At 48.7% G+C, this 27,177-nt stretch overlaps 1 protein-coding gene across 3 annotated transcripts in view; it reads right to left on the bottom strand.

The window, feature by feature from the left end:
* SIK3 (SIK family kinase 3) overlaps positions 1–27,177 on the bottom strand; it is a 739,490-nt gene that overhangs the window by 41,169 nt on the left and 671,144 nt on the right. The gene's annotated exons all lie outside the window — the stretch shown is intronic.

Here is a 27,177-nt window from a genome sequence, read left to right as displayed (position 1 = left end):
TATCCTTCAAGCTCCTCATCCACGCACACAAGGCATTCCACAAGACCGGCCAAACCTACCTCAACAGACGGCTCTCCTACAGCCCCAACCGCCAGCTACGCTCCGCCGACCTCTCACTCGCCACCGTCCCGCGCATCTGAAGAACAACCACCGGCGGGAGATCCTTCTCCCAACTCGCCGCCAAGACATGGAACACCCTCCCACTGAGCCTACGACAGACCCAAGACTTGCTGACCTTCAGGAGGATACTAAAGACCTGGCTGTTCGATCAGTAGCAGCCCCCACCTCCTCCCCCCCAGCGCCTTGAGACCCTCAATGTAGCTTAATAAATGACTGACTGATTGATTGAATATTAGGGGCTGGCCCTAAAAAAATAATGTCTTCTTTATTTCCTTGGCACTTTGCAGGCTTCCTCGGGCCAACATATGAAGCTAGGCAAACCCAACACATGGCTCAGCCACCAAGGACATGCAAAGACCACTGCACCAAATGAGTGGGCTCTATGCAAAGTAGGGGTAGGGTCACTGCAATGTTCAGATACTATGTGTTTGTGTGTTGTCTGTGTATTTTTGAGACAAGACCCATGACTATTAAGTACTATATCAATGCAGTCCGCTATGTACGTGTGAGAGGCATGAGTGTAAGTATGTGTTTGAGGTGATGTGCGTGTACATGCTGGTTCATAGCATTGCCAAGAATACCTGCTGATGACCATCAGTGTGAGTGGGATGGTTGTGCAAAGTTCTCATACATGTTCCACTGCATCACAATCAAATGGTTCACAGTGAGGCAGAGAGTTTCCCCAAAAAGATGGAGTAGTTTCTGTCTGTAACTCCAGTCCTGTAGTAGGTGTATCTCTGTTATAGTCATAATCTAGTGAATAGTCCCGCCCATGTGCGTGGACCCCGGAGCAATCAAAAATAATCTCTTAAATTGTCACAAAATGCAGAACTGCACAGACACTTAAGAGAGAATTTAAAGACAGATAATGCAGCCTATATCCACAGGCTACACAGTCCAGTACTTCAACTAGAAATTCCACCAAAAATCCACAAACAGCACAGCCTGTCCAGATTTCTCCACATAGAAAAACTTGCCTTTACCAGCAAAACCCTCTGGAATGATAGAGAGGAAGGAGTGGACAGACAAGCCCCATAGGCTGCCATTATGTGGCTCAGAACAGGATACTGTGCCTTTCAGAGAACTTTCCAGAACTCTCTCAGTATCCCAGAATGCACTGCAGGTCCCTTTTACTTCCAGTTCTTTTTGAAGGCGTAACACGCCAGACCTGTAGCATTCCTCACATAAATATCTCTCTCCACCGGGGAGGAGGGCGGGCGCTTATGACTATAACAGAGATACCCCTACTACAGAACTGGAGTTACAGGACAGAAACTACTCCTTCTGTAGTAGGGGATCTCCGTGTATAGTCATAATCTAGTGAATAGAATGGCAAGCCCATCCCCACACCAAAGCGGTGGTGGAGAAAAAAGAAGTAACACCACTACTGTGCGAACAGATTTCGCAGCGAAGTCTGCCCAACCTGAGCGTCTGTCCTGGCATCAGTGTCCAGACATTAATGCTTAGCAAAGGTATGGACCGACTTCAAAGTGGCTGCCTTGCAGATTTCTGAAATTGGAACATTACGTAGCAAAGCAGTCGTGGCAGCTTTGCCCCTGGTGGAATGAGCCTTAGGTTTACCCCCTAAGGTCTTATTAGCCTTTTGATAACACAATTGTATACAGGACACAATCCACCTCGAGATGGACTGTTTTGAGGTAGCAAGACCGGTCCTGACTGATCCATAATTGATAAACAATTGGTCTGACCTACGAATATCTTTGGTTTTATCCAGATAAAATTTCAACACCCTCCTGACATCCAGGGAATGCAGAGACCTTTCCGCTGGAGATGAAGGATTCTGAAAAAACGTAGGTAAAGTTAAGGTCTGGTTAACATGAAAATCAGATATAACCTTCGGAAGAAATTTAGGGTGAGTACGCATAACAACCGTAGCAGCATGAAATACAGTATAAGGTTCTTAGCAACACAACGCCTGAATTTCACTCACCCTGCGGGCCGATGTAAGGGCCACGAGGAACGCCGCCTTCCAGGACAGGTGCTGCAACGAAGCCTTATGAATAGGTTCAATAGGCTCCTTCATCAATCTGGACAGCACCACGTTCAATTCCCATGAAGGCGAAGGAAGCCGGACAGGAGGGAACACTTTCTTCAAGCCTTCCAAAAAATCTTTGATCACAGGGATCTGGAAGTAGGAAGTCTGTGAAGGGCATCTCCTGTAGGCAGTCAGCGCAGCGAGATGAACCTTAATGGAATGGATATTATGGCCAGACTGCGCCAGATGTAGAAGATACGGAAGGATGACATCTTCCTTACATGTTGTTGGGTCATAGTTCTTGGACTTGCACCAGATGCAAAATCTCTTCCACTTGTAAGCATAGGAAGTCCTAGTGGAAGGTCGCTTAGCCTCCTTCAGTATGTCCATACAATCTTCTGGTAGATTCAAATGGCCATATTGCACTATTTCAGGAGCCGTGCCGCCAAACTCAAAGACGAGAGGTTGGGGTGCACCATCTGCCCCCCGAACTTCATGAGAAGGTCCGGCCGGCACGGCAGCCGTATGTGAGGAAGGAGAGACCGGTGAAGCAGGTCCGTGAACCACCACTGCCTGGGCCATTCCGGGGCAATCAGGATCATCCGCGCCCTGGACTGGGACAGCTTGATGAGCACCGCCGGAATCAGGGGAATGGGTGGAAAAGCGTACAGAAAGCTGTTCGACCAGTTGATCCATAACGCATTTCCCAGCGTCCCCTGCTGGTAGTACCTAAAGGCAAAGTCTCGGCATTTGCTGTTTTCGGCGGTGGCGAACAGATCTATGTCTGGAGTCCCCCACCTTGCGAAGACTTCTCCTAGCACTTTGTCATTTATGACCCATTCGTGGCTTTCCTGAATCAGTCTGCTCAGTGCGTCGGCCTAAACATTCTGCACACCTGGTAGATGGGTAGCCGTTATCGTCAGTCCTCTGGCTAGAAGCCAACGCCAGATCGCCTGCGCCTCCTGCGACAGAGTGCACGATCTCGAGCCCCCCTGCTTGTTGAGGTAATACATCGTGGTCGTATAGTCCGTCTGTACAAGCAGAGAGTTGGTCTGGAAGGCGGATGAAAGGCCTACAGTGCCAAGTGAACAGCTCTGAGTTCCAGGAAATTGATGTGATACGTGGACTCAGACTGGGACCACGTTCCTTGTATCTGTATGTTTCCAGAGTGCGCCCCCAGCCGTGGAGAGACGCTTTCGTCACGATAGTCTGTGTGGGAATGTCCTTGTGGAAGGGAACCCCTCTGAGGAGATTCTCCGCTGAACACCACCACTTCAGAGACTGAAGAGCATACAGAGACAGTCGTATCTTGTCGTCCCAAGATCTTTTCCTCTGATCCCACTGATCCTCCAAGCACTCCTGCAATGGTCTCATGAGCAGCCGTGCGTGTGGCGTGAGGAAGATACAAGAGGCCATCGACCCCAGTAGAGAAGACACCGTCCTCACTGTTGTAGATGGAGCGGTCATAAGAGCCTGAGCCTTCTGAAGGAGTGATAATCGTCTCTCCTCCGAAGGAGACACGCTTGCTGACAGCATATTGATGGAGGCTCCCAAGTACTGTATGCACTGGACCGGCGTCGGGACAGACTTGGACATGTTGATGTGCAACCCCAGCTTGTTCAAGAGAACGCACGTCTTCTGGAAGTGCGCTTGAGCGTCCGAGAAGGAGGAGGAGGAGGCCTTGATCAACCAATCGTCCAGGTACGGTAAGACAAACACCTTGCTCTTCCTCAGATGTGCAGCTACCACTGCCATGCACTTCGAGAATGTTCTGGGCGCAGACTTCAGCCCGAATGGCAGTACTGTGTACTGATAATGATTGGCGCCGACTTGGAATCGCAGGAACTTCCTGTGTTTGTGTGCAATGGGCACATGGAAGTACGCATCCTGTAGGTCTATAGCACAGAGCCAGTCTCCCTGTTGCAGCTGAGGATAAATCTGATGCAACTACAGCATGCAAAATTTCTCTCTGCGAATCCTCTTGCTTGCTTGTAGCAAATCCAGAATGGGCCTGAACTCGTTCTTGTCCTTCTTGCGAACCAGAAAGAACCGGGAGTACAGACCTCTTCCCCTTTGAGGCAGAGGTACGTCTTCTATCGCCCGTTTCCTTAACAGGATATCGGCCTCCGCCTGGAGCTCACGAAGCTGAAACTGCGAGCTGACCGGTGGAATTGCTGGAGGCAGGCTGGTGAACCGAAGACTGTATCCATTGCAAACAATATTCAGCACCCACTTGTCCTGAGTAATTTTTCTCCACTCTGCCAGAAAAAAAATTGAACGCTTCACCCCACCGGAGTGGGTAACGGATGTAGGGGAAGTAACTACTCAGGGCCTAGACCCAGCCAGGCCCTTGTTCGCCGCTGTGTACTGCTGGCCTCTGCCCTTCTGGCAGGGCCTCTGGAACTGCTGCTGCTGTTGTTGCTGTTGCTGTCCCGAAGCCTGCCCTCACCCTCTGCCTTGCGCCCCGAACCGTCTCTGGAATGGGCGGTATGTCTTCTTCTCCTTGGGCTTCTCCAACCCGACAGCCGTCAGGGTCTCGGCCTCGGCTTTTTAATGCGGGCCATTTCGTCGTCCGCATGCTTGCCAAACAGGGTTTCCCCTGAGAAAGGCAGGTTGGCCACCCGTTGTTGGGCCTCTGGCTTGAGGGATGTAAGGCGAAGCCAAGCGTGGCGCCGTTGGTTGACACCATGGCAATATCCATGCGCCGCCAGAAGGGACATATCAGCAGCCGCGCTGATGACTTGGTTCGACACCAATAGTCCCTCATTGAGAATTTCTTGAAAGTCCTCTTTCTTCTCTCGAGGAAGGAGCTCAGCGAATTGCTGGAGGAATTCCCACAGGGCTCGATCATATCGCCCTAGCAAAGCCGCGGCACTTGCAGCCTTCATTGCAGTAGACGCCGTCCCACAGACCTTCCTGCCAGCCGAGTCTAACCAGCGGCTCTCCTTATCAGGAGGTACCGTGGACGACGGGGTGTTGGCATGCTGCTTCCTAGCAGCTGTCACTATGACCGAGTCCGGTGGCGGATAAATCCTGAGAAAGGCCGGGTCAGAATCCGGAGCTCGGTACTTCTTGAGGAGCCTGGAGGGAGCCGCCTTCGTCACCGCCGGAGTGAGAAACAACTCCTGAGCGGGCTCTACCAATCCTGGCACTAGGGGTAGCAACGGCCGAGACAGGTGCTTTTTATGTAGCGTCTCGAAAATCACAGACGTCGTGGGTGTGGGCACCGTCAACGTGATGCCCAACTTAGCCGCACCCCTCAGCGGAACATCTTGGAATGAGACGATTTCGTCCACTGTCGACACCCTCGTCCCCGGGGATTCCGACAAAGTCAGCGAGTGGTCTCTGGTCCCAGAAGAGCCGTGTGGGATCTCGATCTGCGCCTCCTGTGGCGTCGCCTTGATCTTGTCAACGACCGGCGACGACTCCGCGATCTCTCCCTCCGTCCGGAACGAGAGCGCGATCTCCTCGGCTTCGGACGCTCCACAGGTCCCACAGGAGCACGAGACTGCGGCCTGACCGGGACCCTCGGCTGAGGAGTCCCCCTAAGAGGCGTCGGGTACCGTGGCAGCGAAACCGACCGGAGACAGTCCTTTAGGAGGTAGCAGAGGATGACCATGAGGTGGAAGCGGAGGCGGAGTAGGATTCCGTGGCGGAGGTTCCTTGGGCAAGGGAGGAGGAGGGGTAGCCGATCTTGGCTTGGAAAGTGTATATACCTCGGAGTACACCGAGCCCTGTGACTCCCTCTTCTTCTTAGGCGGAGGCGATGTAGTGTCTTCTATTGGAGAACGTGGCCGAGGCGCCCCAGCGGACCCAGAGGGACTCCTGGCGCCAGAACTCCTTCTGCGCTTCTTTGGCGTTGAAGAACGCCGTCTCAACGTCGACCTCGTCTCGACGTTGAGGCACGTCTGGACGACAAACGTCTCTTCCTCGACGGCGACCGTCGACTTCTCGACATCGAGCGTCTCCTCCGTGACGTTAAACGCCTTCTCGACGCCGAACGCCATCTGGACATCGAACGTCTCCTCGACGTCGAATGCCTCAAGTCTTCGACGTCCTCCTCGACGTCGAGGATCCCCTCTACGCCGACCTCCTCCTCTTCGCCGACGGCGAGCGGCAGTGTCGCCTCAACGGCGAGCGCCGGGCCGAACTCCTTCGACGTCGATGACTTGACGACGACGATGACACCATCGACGGCGATCTCGACGGCGACCTCGTCAGTCCACGCCGCTTCAACCCAGAGCCCTGGGGAGACGGGGAACAGACTGCTGTCATCCCTCTCGATGCCGCCGTCGATGCTATCGACGTCGGCGGAGAAATAGGACGTTTGCTGGCCTTCCTGCCTCTGGGGAGCCGCCCAGAGGCCTCAGCATGGGCAGATGAAGCATGCCCACACCCACCTTGTGTCTGCAGTCTTCTATCTTCCAGGCCTTGGAGCCTGATCTTCATCCTCTCTCTTTTAGGGTACTGGTGGATAATGTCTGGCAGATGCCACACTCCTCTGGGACATGAGATGAGGGAAGGCAGACGATGCACACCTCATGTGGGTCCGACTTGGCCTTCTTCCTCGGACACTCTGAGCATCTGTCAAACAAAGCAGGCATCTTGACAAATAAAAGAGTGACCAAGACACACACATGGAAGAAAACACCAAAGTACTTCAATAAAAGCACTCAAATTCTTGAAAAAGTGAAAAAATCACCAATAAACCCTTGAAAAGGGAGAGCTCAATGCTCCAGGGTCCTGCTTGCAGGAGCCGGAAAAAAGAACTGAAAGTAAAAGGGACCTACAGTGCATTCTGGGATACTGAGAGAGTTTTGGAAAGTTCTCTTAAAGGCACAGTATCCTGTTCTGAGCCACATAATGGCAGCCTATGGGGCTTGTCTGTCCACTCTTTCCTCTCTTTCATTCCAGAGGGTTTTGCTGGTAAAGGCAAGTTTTTCTATGTGGAGAAATCTGGACAGGCTGTGCGGTTTGTGGATTTTTGGTGGAATTTCTAGTTGAAGTACTGGACAGTGTAGCCTGTGGATATACGCTGCATTATCGGTCTTTAAATTCTTTCTTAAGTGTCTGTGCAGTTCTGCATTTTTTGAAAACTTAAGAGATTCTTTTTGATTGAGCCGGGGTCCACGCACATGGGCGGGACTATTCACTAGATTATGACTATACACAGAGATCCCCTACTACAGAAGCTGACTTTCTTCTATGGTGCAACCACGTCCAAGCCCCAAAAGAAAAAGGGACAGTTTGTATGGCCTGAAAAGCTCTCAGACTGGTTGGGCCCACATGGGGACTTGTCTTGAAGGACAGTACTATCGGAAGGGTAAAGGAGCACAGATAATGTGGGGTTCATTTTAAGGCACGATGTGCTACCAAGAAGCACTCACCTCTGTTTCTGAGAGATATGTGTACAGCTGGCGGTACTTACACAATTGACAAAGAGTGCAAGAACACTTGGGGACTCAAAGATAAGTCTGTGCTGAGCACAAGTTCAAAATTCAGACACATACCACTGTCTCAAGATAAAGATGTAATAAGCTCATGAGGGAAGAATCTCTGAAAATAATCACTTCAGCCTTTGGAACCAGGCAGGGTACGGAGGGAGCTTGCAGCTTAACAAAGTCCAACATTACCAGTCACACTACTCTACTCGTCGGGGTGGAAGTCTCCTCTATCACAGTGAAGATACAAGCATGCCCTGGGGTTAAGGACACTGCTCGCTCAGAAGACACAGGTATCATGATATTGCTGACTCAGGCACAAAGAAATGCTAATACCTGACTTTGCTGTTTTGGCACCACACAACATGGTGTGCTAGTACAGGAAATGATGAGAGCAGGATGCCAGACCACTAAAGGCCCCACTTGTGCAATTCATGAACTGAAGTTAGCAAGGCAAGTGATGAGCTCAAACCTTAGGTTGCTGACAGAATAGTCTTTGAAGGATCACAGTTTGGTGGTTCTCTTTTGGGTTGACCTTGATATGTTGGTTGGGCAGTAAGCAAGGAGCTAGAAACAGAGGTAGTTGGTCCAGTGTAGGGGGTTGGGACGTTTGCTTTGGATGCCGGTGATGTAAAGAAGACAAGGTCGAGGATGCGGCCTTTGGAGTGTATTGATTGGTTGATATGCTATACCACACTGAGGGTGCAGATGAGGTTCAAACGAGTGCCCATCATGTTTTTTGCGATTGCATTGTCTGAGAGGTTAAAGTCACCTTGGAAGGTGGTGTGAGGGCATGACACATGGATAAAGTGGAGGGGTGGCCGGAGAAATTATCATTGAAGTCCTTGTTTTGCATAGGAGGCTTACGGATAAAGCAGGAGGTCGCAGATGAGTTGCGGAGAGTGGAAAGTGGATTGTAAGGAGCTTAATGGAGCTAAGCGTTGCTTACTTGCCTGGATCGAAGACCACAAGCAATGTCTCCTCCCTTTCTTATGAGTGTGATGTGCATGCAGGATGCTGTAGCCTTTGGGAACAAAAATGATTAGGACGTGGGGGTATCTCATGGTTCTTTGATGAAGAGTGTGTCAAACATGTAATAGGTAAGGAGGTTGGCAATGTCTGGCACATTGAGTAATGCTGAGAATGTATTAAACATGAAATGCAAGATGTGTTTGGTAGTTTGAGGGTGTGTGGTGGTTAGTGGGGTATATATATGAGGTTGCAATTATGCTGTGTTGATGCTCTGTAAGTGTGTGATGCAGGTCTGGGTAGGATTGTATGGCTGCATAGTGTGGGGAGCTGGTTTAGGCACATGAGATCTTATCTCGTAGGTGCTTACTGTGGTGGCAGAGTAGTGACGGACATCGTTGAAGGCCCTAACAGGCCCAAACAGGTGACACACTTGTCTCTGTTGGCACAGAGAGGAACACAGAGACCTGCTTCCCCCATTCATTACTGGCCCTGCACAATGGAAACTAACATTATGACAGAACTTGAGCTTCAATAAACAGGAAAGGAATACTGACGGCAGACCTCCAGCCCATGACCCTTTATCATCCATCTGAAGAACAACATGACTCATTTGATATGTGAACTTGGCTGCAAAAAATGTTTGCCCAAATGAAACCACCACCTCCAACTAGGAAGTTGAATGAACTTTTACTGAGAATAAACACTTTTTCCTTTGTGTATCTACACTCTGCAAACAGAAAACTCATGACCTTCGACAAAGCCTCCTTTATCAGTATTTTACTACAGCAATGGATGCTAGTGAGTTCTATGCCTTCCCTGATGAATATTAGACAAAATTCCCCATGGGCAAAGATAACCTTCATACAAACCTTAAGTCTACATCTAGGCATTATTCGGGCTTCACTTTAATCGTACAGTTTTACCTTCTGCTGCTGTTTTACCATTCAAAACCTTTTGCCGAAAACATGTTACATATTTTGGCACAACATACTATGGTGCACAGATATAACTAATCACAGTTTTATACCTCTTTAAAACCTCTCAGCAAAGAAAAACTAAATCCTAGCCAAGGAGATAAAAGGTGCATTTCAACAGCATGATCTATCCAGAAGAACGTGGGCACTCAACATAGCATATGGGGCCACACCATTTGTCCTTAAAGGCATTCCAGAGACGTCAGAAAGCAAGTTTCCTGACTCCCTTCAAAGCTAGTACAGAAAGCCTTCTTGTCATACCACGCTGTCAACCCTTGATTAGCTTGAAGGATATCCTTTGCTCTGTGCATGCGATTTACCATATGTTTACAGAGGCCCAGCAGATAATCCACCATAGTCGGATTCACACAAAAGAAGGATTCTAAAAGATTGCAGAAAGAAATATATAATACATTGGATTCTGTAATCCCTATATAAATGCCAGTCTCTAGTTCGGTAATCTCCAAACTTTTCATGTAATAAGAACCACGTTTGTTCAATGAAAATCATCCTAAACTACTAACTATTAGTAATTATGACCACCCCTTTTAAGATTGTAAGCATTGATAACATCAGTGCATTAAGCAGGATTGCCAACAGTAAAGTAAAACAAGCATTTGCAATGCAAAAGGGCTCTCATTTACTCGAGTTTGAGCTATTGACATTGCAAATAGCAATGCCTTTTATTTTTGTTTTAATTTTTAAAACATAAATAAAAGGCATTGTCATTTACAACGCCAATAGCTTAAACTTGCGTAAATGTGAGACCTATTGCATTGCAAATGCTTGTTTAGTGGGAATCCAGGCATGGGTAAGTTCCACACCCCATTAAAAAAAGTCTTGCTTACCCCTTCTCCCCCGTGAGATCAAATAGACTACTGATGGAGACCGGAACTTTTCTCATCACCAGAGTCAATTGTTTCTAAGGACATTGTACAAATTAAGGGTGCAATGGCACAGATGCTGACACTGGAGAGAGAGGAACTAGAACTTAGAAAACCCACTGTAAGGGCTAATCTCATGGTAACCAACCTACCAGGACCTGAACTTTACCTCAACATGGTGAACCGTCCCTATCACAGGTTTCTTTTAACTCGTTTTCGCTTCAACCTGATCCATCTGAACTTAGGCTACTTCCCTAATTGGAGCACCCCGGAAAATGCATTGCCTTGTACATGTGACAATTTTTCCATTCAGAACACATTGCATTTTTTGATGTTCTGTGGTCATTATACGGAATTAAGGATGAAATTTCTGGTTCCTATACTTAAAGAGGCAGGGTTTCTGCAAGTTAAGCCTGCTCTCTTGTATCTGCAATTATTAAAGAGCCCCCGTATCATGTTTTATGTCGCTAGCTTTTTAGTGGGTGCTGCTCGGATCATGAAAATGAAAGGGATTAATTGTTCCTAAATGAACGTGGATGTAAATAAGATTGTTGTCAGTTTATCCTGAGAAAATGATAGCAAGGGTAATCACATTGGTTGATGGTTTTTATTCTCTCTTACTGCGATTTTATGCAATTTTATGAAACTTTTGCGAACTTTTTAAATGGTCATGAATGGTTTTATATTCTTTTTCCTACTGTGTGTAAATAATGTATATTTTGTATAGTACCATTGTCTTTTTATGATATTGATTTATCGAAATAAAGTATTCTGACTGACTGACTACTGATGCCAGGGAACAACAAGAGGGGTCAATTCCAAGTATTATTATAGTCTAGTTTTCAAATACACGTGCTTATATAGAGTACATTCTGCCAGTGGTGTGGCATCGCAGCGCTAATAGGAAAATAGGAACATAGGACTTTGATGCTGCACATGCGCGTTGTGAAGCACTAGAGCGACCCATGTGCATACGACTAAAAGTATAAACACCAATCTCTTGGAAATGCGCCCACATACTGCACCGATGAGAGGTAATAATGCAGGATTTTCAGCATTTTAATAACTAGGGATTATGGATGAAGCGGGGTCAATTATGGGATTTAATAGAAAAAAACAAGTGAAGCAAGCGAGCAGCTAAAAGTTTAACAGAGTCACTGTTTTTGATAAAACTTGATTTGGACATCTCTATATTTTTAAGAACGAAAAATATAGATTACACACTTCCCATAATGGGAAAAGTTAACAGTGGTACAGACAAAAAAATATTCATAATAAACGTCCTATTGAAGAGCAGCTCTCGGGCTTTGTGGATATTCGGGAGCCGAAGCACTCGCCTCGTTTGGGTCGAAGCGAAGTTATTTAAAGTTTTCGTAAAGCATTAAGCGGAGCCATTCAGTTACTTCGGAGCGCTGAAATTAGACGGTAGGCATTAAAAGAAAGAAGGGTGGAAGACAGAGACCTATTGCAGTGGCAGTCACCGTTCCGACGTTTTTCAGTCACAACTCCTGAATTAAAATACATTTCTTTTTCTCAGCTATAGAATCGTACAACTGTCGGAGCAACTTTAAGCAAAATATGAGACCTGCTCTTGTTCTCTCTTGTAAATCGCTTCCCTTAAAACGTCCCAAAAACATTTCCCACAGAGTTGCAAACGGATAGTTTTTGCTTCATTTCAATGACTCCAGTAAAAGATATCACACTCTGGGGTGTTTGGTGCGAGATCCTGTGGCAGAAGTAAGGACAGTGACTGACTGCCCCACCCACAGGCTGTCCTGTGCCAGAGACAACAAAACTGACCGAGCTCAGGGATACATACGCCTCTTCGGCAGGCAGGTCGTCTTTCGACGAAAATATCAATGCATTTACTACATCCTTAAGTTTGTTTACACGTGGACTCTACTGGCTTGCTTATTGAAGTATTCGCTTTTGACATTACGCTACATATCGCTATGTGCTTTTTCTAAGCGCTGCATGTAAACAAATAATGCCTTATGGGCAGTGTTGGGATCCTGGCGCTTACAGCCCTTCTTAAACATGGCCGCAACTGCACATGTGGCCTTTGGATACGTGTATTGCTAAGGATAGTTACCGTTAAGCACAAGGAGTTATCCAATTAATGACAGCGATCTCGGAGGAGGGTGGGGAGAGAACAAACACGCTGACACGCACACACACACACACACACACCATAACTTGTGCACACACTGACTTGTGCTTACAAGCACACTGATACGCACACCTTACATGACACACACACAACTTGCACACAGGCAACACTCACACCCACCACTTAATCACACGCTGATACACTAATGCCATTACGCACACAGCAGTGTGTTTATTTTAGCATCGCTCTTTCACTTTAGGTGAAAGTGAAAGCGTGATGTTAAAACAAGCATCGATCTCTTGTCATTATGGGGCCATGTGTTTTTAGAAACGGATGGCCCCATAAAGATATGAAACTGCTTTGCGACCGCAGCAAAGCAGGCCAACGAGAAGGGCGTCAACTAAAACCCCTCATTTCCAATGGCAGGCCACCGCTTACATTTTCGTCTTGAATACATGCTTTTGTACTTCTAATGGCTTTTTATTGTAAATACTGTTTTATTCTTTTACTATATGAAAATGTATATTCTTATCCAAATCGTTTTATATGAATGTATGTACTTTTATGATATGCTAATATCGAATTAAGTATTACTACTACTACTACTACTTTTGGTATACATAAAATAATTCAACTAAGCAAAAGCTTCTATAATAATAGGCTGAGATGCACCCAGGAGAGATACGGGTACCAAGAGAGTTACTGGTAGCTCACAATCTACTCGTTGGAGACACCTACTTCTTTATAATCGGAGACTTGTGAAGCACCAAGTCCAGATTACAAAGAAAAGACGTCAGAAGTCGACTATTACACATTATTACAGTTAAGATGTTACAATGCCTGCTGCCAAAGCCAGCAGCCAAGGTGTAGGTCAGGTCACAAAGCATAACTGAAGCAGTTGTTTAAAACAAAAAAGAAATTGAGCTTTTCCTTCCTCTGCTCTGTTTTTAGCTTACAATGACAAGCGAGAGAACATGTTTATTTTTTGTACTCCTTAGATAGTTAGTGAACAGCTATGATCTTTCTGCACGTTTCTACACATTCTAAGCTACTGCAGATTCTCTTTTTTTTTTTTTAAAGCAGACTTTTAATAAACAGTTTTTAATATTTGTTAGCAACACATATCTAACAGGTTTTTGATGTGTTTAATTTTGCACTAGAGGTTTTATTTTTATTCTTAATGTTTGCAAACATGCTCTCTCTTTCACATAAAAGAGCTACACACCAAGGTTTTAAGCTAGTGGTTCCCAACCTTTTTTAAGCCACCACTGCCTTCACCAATTGCCTGTTTGCTGCGGCTCTGCATAAATTACTTTTTTTGGCAGGTGGGGGGGGCAAGTGGAGGGATGTAAGCCCAACCTCGGAAGAACTTCGATTTTAATCCCTGAAAAGAATTGGGATGAATGTATGGAGATCAGTGGGTGCAATGCAAGCATATGTCTACTCTCTCTTTTCAAATATTTGTGCACCCCTGGGCCATGCATTGGCTGCATCTGTTTGATGTTCGTGCACGCTCAGGCTGTAAATGGACGCATCCAGCCAAAATCAGCCTGGGGTACCGGGGTGCTGCGGCGCACCATTTGGGAACCACTGGGATATGAGCTTATACCACACATTACCTATGTGAACTAATGGGCGATCAGTTTATGAGCATTGATCAACTCTGCAGTCAAAAAATGGATTCCAGGAATCTGTTTTGTAAAATGGAATCTGTTCCAATGCAAGGCCCAAAGTGATATGTGTCGAGAGATAAAAATACAGGCCTTTATTCCCTTTCCAGCATGCTAAAGGACCCTGAGATACTTAATACATTCAAATTGACCTGTAAAAAGCCTCCACATTATTCTGAATAGAAATCCAAAAGCAAATTTGGACAACAAGTCCAGTTTGACTGCTAGATATGACCTACAACTCTTATGTATGCTTTGGTATTGCTACCTAGAAGAGAGGAAGCAAGGATATACATAGTATCACTGCTGGACTTCAAAATTCCAGATTAAGGGTATATAAATACAAGGTGCAAAACAAAAAACCCCATGTAATATAAAAATGGTTACACCATATATTACACCCAAGTAGAAAACAGAAGCAGTCGGTAGGTGGCGTTGGTCAAATCTGCGTCCGTCGTCCGCGTCGGGATAACATTGCAGGGGATACTTAGACGCCACCCTCACGTGCGGACTTCAGTTCTGTACACAACAGTTCTTTCTGCGCCAGGAACGCAGAGCCATGCAAGACACTGACGACTAGTGCACAAAACTAGGGCCCTGAAAGGATGAACCCTACAAATCAGTTTGCAGATCAGGGAAGATGAGTTGGGCGGTAAGGAATCTATAACTAACCTATGTTTCTTACAGATTGAATATGCTACTTACCAGTATGCATCTGTTCTTGGCATGTAGGGCTGCTTACATTCATATCTATAGCATAGATCGCCGCCTAGTGTTGGGTCCGGATGAATGCACATTGTTGTCCTGGAAGAGTCTTCGAAGTATCACGAGATAGGTGGCTCCTCCCCTGGACTACAGTGCGCATGGGCATCGACTCCATCCCCAGATTGTTTTTAGCCATTGTGGCAAAGATGGAGTGTAATAGTGTAAGCGATGGCCATGCTAAGAGTAAGTGTTAAAAAAGTCTGCAGCCGCTACAGGCGCCGGGGGAGGAGGGCGGGCGATATGAATGTCAGCAGCCCTACATGCCAAGAACAGATGCATACTGGTAAGTAGCATATTCAGTTCGAGGCATGTGGGCTGCTGAATTCATATCTATAGCATAGAATACATAGCAGTCCCTCCATTAACGGCGGCCGCCTGTGCCAGCTGCAGAAGTCTGAAAAAGTGTTTTAAGAACAGCCTGTCCTACAGCTGCCTGCTGCTTGGAGTGCACATCTACACAGTAATGTTTAGTAAATGTGTGTGGTGTAGACCATGTGGCTGCTCTACAAATATCTTCCAAAGGGATATTACCAAGGAAAGCCATAGAGGCCCCCAACTTTCGGGTGGAGTGGGCTCTTGGAGGGACCGTCAAAGTGCGCTTAGCCTTGTGATAGCAAATCTGAATGCACTTAACGATCCACCTGGCTATACCTGCTTTGGAAATGAAGTTGCCCTTGTGCTGGGCTGAGAAGGCAACAAAGAATTGTTGTGTTTTCCTAAAGTCCTTGGTCCTATCGATGTAGTACATCAAGGCTCGTTTGACATCAAGAGTGTGGAGCATTCTTTCGGCAACTGTTTCTGGGTTTTGAAAGAATGCGGGCAGTTCAATGGTCTGATTAACATGGAACTGCGAAACCACTTTAGGAAGAAATTTAGGGTTAGTGCGCAGCACCACCCTGTTGGGGTGAATTTGAATGAATGGCTCTTGTACAGTGAGCGCCTGTAGCTCATTAACACGTCGCAGAGGCGTAATGGCAATGAGAAAAGCCACTTTCCATGTCAAGAACTGAATCTCACATGAATGTAGAGGCTCAAAAGGTGGGCCCATCAACCTGGTGAGGACCACATTGAGGTTCCATACAGGAGCTGGCGGGGTCCTGGGAGGGATGAACCGCTTCAGGCCTTCTAGGAAGGCTTTAATGGCAGGCACTCTGAAGACAGAGAGATGCTGTCTGTTCTGGAGATAAGCCGCTATGGCGGATAAGTGTATCCTGATGGAAGCGTATGCTAGATTGCATTTGTAAAGATGTAACAAATAGCAGATGATGTTGGGAGTGGATGCATCTAGCGGGTTGATGTTGTGTATAGCACAGTAAATGACAAACCGCTTCCATTTTGCTGCATAGCAGGCTCTGGTGGTGGGCTTTCTTGCCTCCCGTATGATATCCATGCATTCAGGAGGCAAGTCAAGGTAGCCAAACTCTAAGACTTCAGGAGCCATTTCGCCAGGTTGAGCTGTTGCGGATCTGGATGCTGAATGTCGCCATGGCTCTGCGTCAAAAGCTTGGGCGTGAGGTGTAGCCTTTGATGCGGTACCACGGAGAGTTCTAGAAACGTGGTGTACCATGGCTGGCGTGCCCACGTTGGAGCAACCAGGATGAGAGTCATCGAGTGTTGCTTTAGCTTTCTTGCCACCAGCGGTATGAGAGGTGCTGGGGGAAAAGCGTACGCAAATCTGCCTGACCAGTTCATCCATATCGCATTGCCGTGCGACTGTGGGTGAGGGAACCTGGCGGCAAAGCTTTGGCATTTTGCGTTTTCCCGTGTGGCGAACAGGTCTATCTGTGGATGACCCCACTTCTGGAAGTACGGGCGGAGTACTGATGGATGTATCTCCCACTCGTGCATCTGGTGGCTGTACCTGCTGAGCAGGTCCGCCATCTGATTGTGCCTGGGAGGTGTTCCGCCATGAGGAAGATGTTCCTCTGAATGGCTCACTTCCGCATGCTCTGAGCCAGATGAGACAACTGTGGAGAGTGCATACCTACCTGCTTCTGGATGTAGTACATGGCCGTCATGTTGTCCGTCCGGATCAACACGACCTTGTTGCACAGATGTACTTTGAATGCTTTTAGTGCCATGAAGATTGCCATCAGTTCTAGGTAGTTGATGTGCATCTTCTTTTGCTGTATTGTCCATAGTCCCTGCACTGTGTAGTGGAGTACATGAGCTCCCCATCCCTGGAGAGACGCGTCCGCCATCAGGGTGATCTGTGGGACAGGCTCTTGGAACGGTCGGCCCTTGCAAAGGTTTTGTGGATTCCACCAATGCAGAGAGGTGTATGCCCGACCGGTGACCAACACTAGGTCTTTCAACTGTCCCTGAGCCTGATTCCACTGATGCGCTAAGCATTCCTGGAGCGGACGCATATGTAACCTGGCGTGCGGGACTATGAAAATGCAGGAGGCCATCATGCCTATCAACTGCATGAACACTCTCGCAGGAAGCGAGTGTTGCGGTTGGAACTGTTGGATTAGCGTCTGGATGTTGTTGATCCGCGCTGAAGTTGGCTGAGCCGTGGCTGCCAGAGTATTGATAGTTGCACCTAGATATTGCCGCACATGGGCTGGCTGAAGGTGCGACTTTGGATAGTTTAGGGAGAACCCCAGACTGTGAGGAAGGTGAATGGTGTGGGACATGTCAGCGGCGCACTGCTGGGCCGACTTTGCCTGAACCAGCCAGTCGTCCAGATAACGGTAGACATGGATGTGTTGTCTCCTGAGGTGCGCCGCTACTGTCGCTAGACATTTGGTGAACACTCTGGGGGCCGTGGTCACTCCGAAAGGAAGGACCTTGAATTGATAATGCCGATTTTGAATGGTGAATCTGAGGTATTTTTTGTGTGATGGATGGAGAGGAATGTGAAAGTAAGCATCCTTGAGGTCTAGGGTTGCGAGGAAGTCTCCCTGATTGAGGAGCGGAAGAACCTGTTGCAGCGTTAGCATGTGGAAGTGTTCTGAGAGAATGTACTGGTTTAGGGGCCTGAGGTCTAGAATAGGCCTGAGGGACCCGTCCTTCTTCGGGATTAAGAAGTACAGGGAGTACACCCCTGTGCCTTCCTCCTCCACTGGCACGAGCTCTATAGCGCCCTTTTGCAGCATGACGAGAACCTCCTGCTGCAATAAGTGCAAATGCTCTGTGGACATAGGACGGTGTTTTGGTGGTATGTTGGGTGGAGTGGATGTGAGTTCCAAACAATAGCCGTACTGGATAAGTTTCCTGACCCACCTGTCTGTGGTGATGGTTTTCCAGACTGGCAGGAACCGCTGGAGTCTCCCCCCGACAGGTATGGAATGGTCGGGGGGCAGTGACAGGGTGTCACTGTTTGTTGGAGGCAGAGGAACGGGAGTTGTTGCCCTTGCCTCTGCCCTTGGCGTTGTTGCCCCGATAACCTCCTCTATTCTGTTTGGGGTAAGAGGATTGCGCCCCACCTTTATTGAATTGTGTTTGCTGGGACATCTGGCCTCTGGAAACACCCCTATTGCCTGAGCGACGAAAAGTGCTCCCCCAAAACTGTTGGGATTGGAGAGCTCCCATGGACTTGGCAGTCTCGGTATCCTTTTTTATTTTGTCCAAGGTGGTATTCACCTCAGGACCAAATAATCTGTCAGGGTTAACTGGCTGGTTGAGGATGGTAGTTTGGATCTCAGGCTTAAATCCAGAGATTCTGAGCCATGCCTGTCGTCTTAACATCACACTGGTGTTAATTGCCCTGGCTGCAGTATCGGCAACGTCCACTGCACACTTTATTGAAGCGTTGGAGATGAGCTTCCCTTCCTGGATAAGCATCTCCGTAGCCTCCTTATATTGGTCTGGGAGATGTTGCAACAGGGTCTCTAGTGTATCGTAGTGTGCCCTGTCGTAGCGCGCCAAGAGTGCCTGCGTGTTAGAGATACGCCATATATTGGCCGCCTGAGCTGCTACTCTCTTTCCCGATGCTTCTAGCACTTTGGACTCTTTGTCCGGGGGAGGAGCTTTACCAGTGGTTTGCGAATCCGCCCTCTTGCGGGCATTAGAAACGACCAGAGAGTCCAATGGCAACTGGCCTTTGATGTAAGTGGGATCGCCAGGTGCCGGTCGGTATTTCTTTTCAATTCTAGGGTTGACCACCCCTGCTCGAGTGGGCTCTTTGAAAATGTCCGCAGCATGTTTGAGGACCCCTTTCAGCATTGGGAGGGTTTCACAGTCTTTTCAGCTGCTGAAAAAGTGTCAAAGAGGAAGTCCACCTCCACAGGGTCAGCATGGAGTTTAACGTCGTGGTTCTTAGCCGCCCTTTCAATCAAGGCATTGAATGCCGCAGAATCCTCAGTGGGAGACGTTTTGATATTGTATATCTGAGGGTCGAGAGTGGGTTGCTGATCCCCCTGGTCACCTGTGTCCACCCATGCGTCCTGTTGTGCATCAGGATCAGCGTGGGTCGGGAAGCTGTATTCCTCATCTTGATCCCCAGCATCCTCGGCATCGGAATAAGTTGGCGAGGGCGTGGCAATTCTTTGAGTACGAGGAGTCAATGGTTCGACCAAGACTGGTGCATCAGAAGCAGGCCTTTTGCGCTTCAAAGGAATGGTATACGACTCCAGAGGCGTCGCCGCCGTAATTTTTCGCTTGTAAAGCGTAAGCTTCCCAGTGTCGGCATCGATGAAACGTTCCGACTGTTCCTCCAGTAATGGTGGTCGATGCGTCAAGCCCCCAGCCGGGAGAGTAGGCGTCGACCCCACAGCACTCTGCGTTTTCGCTTCAGGCGCCGCCCGTGGTGCGAAGGCCTTCGGCGCCACCTTCGGCGGCAACGTGAAGAGGAGTAGCGTCGATGACTTGGAGGTGGGGACCGACTGTTTCGGCGCGGAAGGCGTTTTGGTGTCTTCCGCCGAGGCCTTGTCCCTGATACGCTTGAGGGAGTCCGAGACCTGCTTCGTGAAAGAAGCGGACGGTTTCGCCGGTACGACAGTCGACCTCGGTCCAGCAACGTGGGAAGACTCGATCGTCGATGACTTTGGCTGGTCGGTCCGAGGCTTGCCCGTGTTGGTGTCCTGGGCAACCGCTTTAGGGGCACCAACCTTTGGCTCGACGCCCTTGCTGGTCTTCGGCTCGACGCCCTTTGCGGCCTTTGGTGCCGCGCCCGTGCTCGGCTTCGGCTCGACGCCCGATCCGGACTTCGGCTCGACGCCCTTGCTTGACGGAGTCTGGACGGCCTTTTTGGGCTTCGGCTCGACGCCTTTAGTCTGCTTCGGCTGGACGGATTTCACCGACTTTGCCGGGTCGACAGGCTTCACCTCGGAGGACGAGGGTGTCGACGGTGGAACAGAAGGTTTCTGTTTCGATTGCGCTTGGACCACTTCGATCCACACACGGGACACTTCTTGAACGGGCTCCGTTCCATGTCGCGTCGTCGAGGGTCTTGCTGCGTCGACTGGGCCTCGAGCTCCAAAGAGTTATGCGACTCCCTGGATGTTGAACTCGGAAGGCGAGTCCGAACAGAACCGGGCACCGAACGCAAACAATACCGACGATAAAGAGAGAAAAAGGCCTTTTGGCCTCGAGAATTATGTCGATTCCGAACTGAGAGAACGAAAGTACATCCGAACCCAATGGCGGAAAAAAACAATCTGCGGATGGAGTCGATGCCCATGCGCACTGTAGTCCAGGGGAGGAGCCACCTATCTTGTGATACTTCGAAGACTCTTCCAGGACAACAATGTGCAATGATCCAGACCCAACACTAGGCGGCGATCTATGCTATAGATATGAATTCAGCAGCCCACATGCCTCGAACATATAGTTACCGAAGGTAAGTCACTTGTGCATCTGAAAGAAACATTAGTTATAAATTCCTTACCTTAGAATAGATACCCCAGCAATACCAGCCCCAGAGGTGGGTCTGAGAACCACACCAGAAAGTTCTGGAGAACAGAACGGCCGAAGAACCCGTCTCTTCGGACTTGGCTGTCCACGAAGTAGTGTCTCATAAAGTGTGCAGCGATGCCCGCGTAGCTGCCTGACTGATGTCATGTAGGGGGTCTCCCCGTCTCAAAGCTGTAGTAGCTGCCGTCGCCCTGGCAGAATGGGCACGCAACTCCACTGGAGGCTCCTTTTTAGCCAAAGAGTAACAGGCTTTGATGCACAAAATGACCCACCTGGAGATGGTCCGTTTGTGCACAGCCCGACCTTTCTTAGCGCCCACGTAACCAACAAAGAGCTTGTCGTCCACCCGGAATGGTTTGGTGCGATCCAAATAGGGGAGCGCACGTTTTGGATCCAGACGCTGAAGCCTCTCTTCCTCTTTTGAAGGATGCAAAGTGATGGTTTGGCCAATATGAAAAGAAGAGACCACCTTGGGAAGAAAGGAAGTTCGAGTTCTGAGAACGACCTTGTCCGGATGAACCACCAGAAAATGAGGCTTGGAAGACAGAGTTTGCAGCTCACTCATCCTGCGTGCAGAGGTGATGGCCACTAGAAAAGCAGTCTTGAGAGTTAAGAGTCTGAGAGGACAGTTATGTAGCAGCTCGAAGGGACCGCACATTAGATAGGTTAACACCAAGTTCAAGTCCCACTGAGGCATTACGAAGGGAACAGGAGGAAATAGATGAGTAATCCCTTTAAGAAAGCGATTTACAACAGGGGACTTGAAAAGAGAAGGCTGATCAGGAAGCCTAAAAAGGCTGAAATGGCCGAGAGGTAGCCTTTTAAAGTGCCCAGAGCAGAGCCCTGCTGGGCCAAAGAAAGGAGGAAAAAGAGAACCTCAGAAAGAGGGGCGGAAAGGGGATCCACAGCCTTTGCTGTGCACCATGCCACAAACTTATTCCATCTGCAGACGTACACCGTCTTAGTGGAGGGACGCCTGGCTGCCAAGATTACATCACAAACTTCAGGAGGCAAGTCAAATGATGTCAACTGATGCTGCACAATCTCCACGCAAGGAGGTGGAGGCTGGACAGGTTTCGCTGGGGAACCGTCCTCTGCTGTTGCGACAGAAGATCCTCCTGAAGAGGCAGTCGGATCGGAGGATGTTGAGCAGCTCGGGATACCAGACTCTTCATGCCCAGTCCGGAGCCACAAGAATGACTTAGGCCCGGTCGTGCTTGATCTTCTTCAGCACTCTGGGCAGAAGTGGTATAGGCAGAAAGGTGTATAGAAGACCGCAGCTCCACTCACCACGAAAAGCGTCGCCTAGAAAGTGCGGCCTGGGAAATTCCAACGTGCAGAATTGCTGACACTGCGCGTTCTCCTCGGTGGCGAATAGATCTTACCAAGCCTCTCCCCACTGTTGAAAGAGACATTGCACCACCTCCAAGTGAAGACGCTGTTCGTGATCCATCATGCACCTGTGGCTGAGTTTGTCTAACCTGGCATTCAGTGAAACTGCCAGTTGTTGAACCACCAGGGATATGCCCTGATGTTCCACCCATGTCTAGAGGCACAGGGCCTCCTGACATAGGGTTCACAACCCCACCCGCCTTGTTTATTGCAGTACCACATGGCGGCGGTGTTGTCTGTGAACACCTGTACTTCTCTTCCCCGGACAGAGGGAAGGGATGCCTTCAGTGCAAGACGGCTCGCCCGTAGCTCCAGAAAGTTGATGTGGAGCTCAGACTCCGCCAGAGACCAGAGGCCTCAGATCTCCGCCTCTCCCATGTGGCCTCCCCATCCCAGAAGGGATGCGTCCGTCACCACTGTGTGTTCTTGTTGGGGAAGGGAGAGGAATCTGCAGTTGACCCAATCCTGGTTTGTGAGCAACCACTGCAATTGTCGTGCAGTGCCCTCCGAGATCTGGAAGTATTCGGACAGATTCCCCTGATGCTTTGTCCACTGTAACTTCAGGTCCCACTGCAGAGCCCACATATGCCACCTGGCATGATTGACCAGCAGGATGCAGGAGGCCATGAGGCCATGAGGCCCAGCAGCCTCAGGGTCATCCGGACTGAAACCCGGGATAGAGGCTGAAAGATCGGAATCATAGCCCGAATAACCTGGACTCGCTGTTCGGGAGGATAAACCAGAAAATGCGTCGTGTCCAGAACTGCTCCGATGAAAAGGAGCTTCTAAGAGGGAATCAGGTGCGACTTCGGCACATTGATGGAGAACCCCAGCAAATGCAGGAGGTCAGCTGTTGTCTGGAGATGGGCGTCAACTGCCTGGGATGAGCCCGCCTTCAACAACCAGTTGTCGATAAAAGGGGAAGACTGGAACCCCTGATCTGCGCAGATGAGCTGCGACCACCGCCATCACTTTTGTGAACACCTGAGGTGCGCTGGTAAGGCCAAAGGGGAGCACGGTAAACTGAAAGTGCTCGTGGCCTACCGTGAACCGTAGGTGTCGGTGGACGGGCAGGATGGGGATGTGAAAATAAGTGCCTTGCAAGTCCAACGCTACCAACCAGTCTCCAGGGTCGAGGGCAGACAAGACCTGAGCGAGCGTCAACATTTTGAACTTCACCTTCCGAAGGAAACGGTTGACGTTCCTGAGATCCAAGATAGGACGCAGACCTTTGTCCTTCTTGGGCACCAGAAAGTAGTGGGAATAGCAACCACGACCTACTTCTGGGGCAGGAACGATGTCGATGGCCTCCTTGGCCAAGAGGGCCGAAACTTCCTGTTGGAAAAGGGCCAGGTGATACTGTGACATACGATGGTACTGAGGTGGCATTGCATGGAGGTAGGGGTAATCTCAAAGAGGAGGGAGTAGCCCCTTCAGACTATCTGCAGAGCCCACCTGTAAGCATGATGGTGGCAGGTGATGGCGGATCCTGCTGCCCAGTGGCGTTTGGTAGCCCTGGAAGGTCAGACTAGGAGAGTTTGGAGGCTGATGCAGAGGGGGCTGTGGTGGATTACCCCGCTCGCTGGACCCCAGAACCATACCAGTGGTTCCCGTGTCGCTGGCCATGCTGGAGCTGAGCAGCCTGTGGCTCTGGGCAGAACGTAGTGGGGGGGCCCCTTCCATAGCCACAAAAGGGGCGAAAGGCAGGCTCCGCAGGGCAGGTGGTGGAGAGGCCCAATGACCTGGCCATAGCTAGAGAGTCCTTAAAGCGCTCTAATGCGTTGTCTGCCTTGTCGCCGAAAAGGCGACAGCCATCAAAGGGCATGTCCGTTATTGTGGATTGGACATCCCCAGAAAAACCAGATGAACGCAACCAGGCGTAGCGCCGAAGGGCTACTGATGTGGCAATTGTTTTGCCAAGTGCGTCGTCGGTATCCAGCCCACAGCGGATGGTAAAGTTTGCCGCTTCTCTCCCCTTGGCGACTGCAGGGGAGAGCACGGCCTGGGCCTCCTCCGGGCACTGAGGCAGCACTTGCGCTACCGTAACCCACAAAGAGTGGGAATAACGGACCAACAGACATGCAGTGATTACCGACCGCAGTCCTAAGATGCTGGAAGAAAACATCTTCTTCCCAAGTTGGTCCAGCTTTCCTTTGGACGTAGAGGTTTGGACCACCAATCTCTCAGGGGTGGGGAGTTGGGAGAGGAAAATGGGGTCGCCCAACCATCCTTTCCACAGGAGCCCCTGTGTTGGGCCTGGACCAGGTACCCAAAAGGATGTCTGTTAGGGCTTCATTAAACGGCAGCAGGGGCTCCGAAGAGCTCAATGCCGGCTGAAGCACCTGTCAGGAGGTTAGGGGACCACTCCCGCAAAGATTTCGGGGCCATGGTTCAGCAGTCGGAGCATGACTTGGCGTCGGGTCGCGCTCCAGGCAGTAGAGGCACACACGGTGCGGATCGGTCGGATCGGTTACTGACCTCAGTCGGGTACAGGAACCGCAGGCCTTGAGACAGGGCATCCCTTGTGCACCTGGAGTCAATGATAGACTTGAAAAAGAGGTTTACAAAAGTTGCAAAAACTCAGTCAAAAAGTGACTGGGGGAACCGCTCTCTCTCGAGATCTGCGCTTATTGGTGCGGAAAAAGAAAGAACTGGCATCAAAGCGCGAGGGCAGCGTCTAAGTAACTTTCGCGAAGTAATCCCGACAACCACGACGCCAGCGACTGATGCAGAGTCAACCGATGCCACCTACCGACACACAGTGGTGCTGCTGATTAAAAACTTTCCGGATCCAGTCTGATGCCTGGGGGATATTCTAAGGTAAGGAATCTATAACTAACTGTTTCGGTCAGGTGCCCAAATTTGCTTTCCGACTTCTATTCAGCATATTGTGGATGCTTTTACAGGCCAATCTAAATATATTAATTATCCCAGGGTCCTTGCTGGAAAGAGAGGAGAGTCCAGTATTTCTATCTCTCGAGATGTATCATCACTTTGGCCCTCACATGGGATTGAATTCCATTTTTCAAAGACATTCATGAAGTCCATTTTGTGATCTGCAGGGTTGACCTTTGCATATAAACTGATCGCCCATTAGTTCACATGGGTAATGTGTGGTATAAGGTTGTGACCCAGTGGTTCCCAAACTGTGCACCGCAGTCCCCAGTGGCCCTGGCTGATTTTGGCTGGATATGTCAAGATCCAGGCTGAGCGTGCACAAATAGCAAACAGCTGCAGTCACTGCATGACATCAGAGCGCACAAATATTGTGAAAAGAGAGATTAGAGATATCATAGCATTGCACTGACTATTCTCCCTACCTTCAGCACAATTCTTTTCAGGGATTAAAACGAAAGAGCTGCCAAGGCTGGGTTTACATCCCACCACCGGCCCTACGTACACCAAAAAAAGTCATGTAATGGGGAGCTGCGGCCAACGGCCAATTGGTCAAGATAGCAGCGGGTCAAAAACGTATGAGAATTACTGCCTTATATAATCAACATGTAAACGCATCACAAGGTAACGTGTTACAATCATTTCATAAAACAACCGCATGGTGAAATTTCTCAAAAATATAAATGGTCACTACTATTATGTCCTATAAAATCTACAAGATGAACTGTATCAAAAATGTTGAATTTTATACAAAACAAAATGAATCTCTTTGATAAAAAAGAAAGCCAATTTTAGGTATTGGTACAGCAAAAGACTGATTACACAATTTGATGAGATAAAGGCAGGAAGACACATTAAATGAGAGTAGGCCTCTTGGAGTGTTCTTGACTCTACAGAACAAACAATGTAGTCCTGACATAACCTCTAATTAACCTGCCGACATATACCCTTAAGAGAAAGGAGGGTGAGTGGCTGTACCCACTGGGTCTGCAGGGGATAAAACAAGCTACTTCTGAAACAAGGAATTGTGCATTACTTTCTTAGAATGACTACCTACATGAATTACACAAGGGAGGTAGTGTTTAACTGATATTATCAATGAAAGTTCTAAATGCCTTCTGACAAACTGAGGTACGGTTACTGGTTTTGCAACAACATTTGCCCAAACAGCTTGTTTACCTTTACCACCTGGGTTCAAGCATCAAAGAGCAGTGCCCGTCTCTTCTTGTTCCCATGTATATGTTTATGTAAACAGCCAAACCACACAATGCCGAAGAACTTGTCTGGCTGTCAGCAACATACAATAAATCACAATTAGTAGCATCTGCATGCAGTAATTCTCTGACTTCTGTTGCTATCACAAACTACTTTGGATGTATCCCCATGTCCTAATGGAGTTAACATCTGAGCAGTGCAGTATCCTGACAAGGCCAGAGAAGGGAAAGAAAATCTATTACTATTTGGGGCACAACAGGAACCTGCTCAGTCTTGTCAACCGAGCCTGGTGAGGGTTCAGCTCCACAGACCTGGTTAAAACTTTTTTGTCTCAATTCCTCTGAGGCCGCAACTGCTCGAGAACAAACCATCACAGTAATAGAAAACACATTTACTGGGCGTAGTTCAACATTTGTTGGGCAAGCCCTCTCTTATTAGACAAAAAATTATTTTCCTCATTAGCATTTTATTTCTCAAAGTAAGGTTGCCATGCAATTTCAACCATCCCGGTCGTTGCAAAATATACCTAAAAAAGTAAAGACCTAGGAGAGATTGGAGATTTTTCTTTTATCGCCGAGGCCTGGTCACTGCCTGTCCAAAACTTTACCTGCTTATCACTGGTACAGAAGGTAGATTTTCAAAGGGATTTCTGATGCTTTTAACAGATTTCTCATACTGTAAACTGCTTCCCATTACCCGCCCCACAGCGGCCATAAAACAACCATCTGTTTGCTTTTCTTAAAGGAATGACACTTGAGTAGCTGCCATTGGTTTTTTTTTACCAGAGCAACCTTTACCTACTATGTATTTGTAGCAAGGGCCCTCAATTCAGTGTCCGTAGCTTCTTTGGGGTCCCGTGTTTACCTACCATCCATCAGCAGCTA

This window comes from Lissotriton helveticus, chromosome 3_1, assembly GCF_964261635.1.
Source record: "Lissotriton helveticus chromosome 3_1, aLisHel1.1, whole genome shotgun sequence".
Taxonomy (NCBI): domain Eukaryota; kingdom Metazoa; phylum Chordata; class Amphibia; order Caudata; family Salamandridae; genus Lissotriton; species Lissotriton helveticus.
The sequence above is the reverse complement of the archived record's forward strand: the minus strand, read 5'-3'. Positions and strand labels throughout refer to the sequence as shown.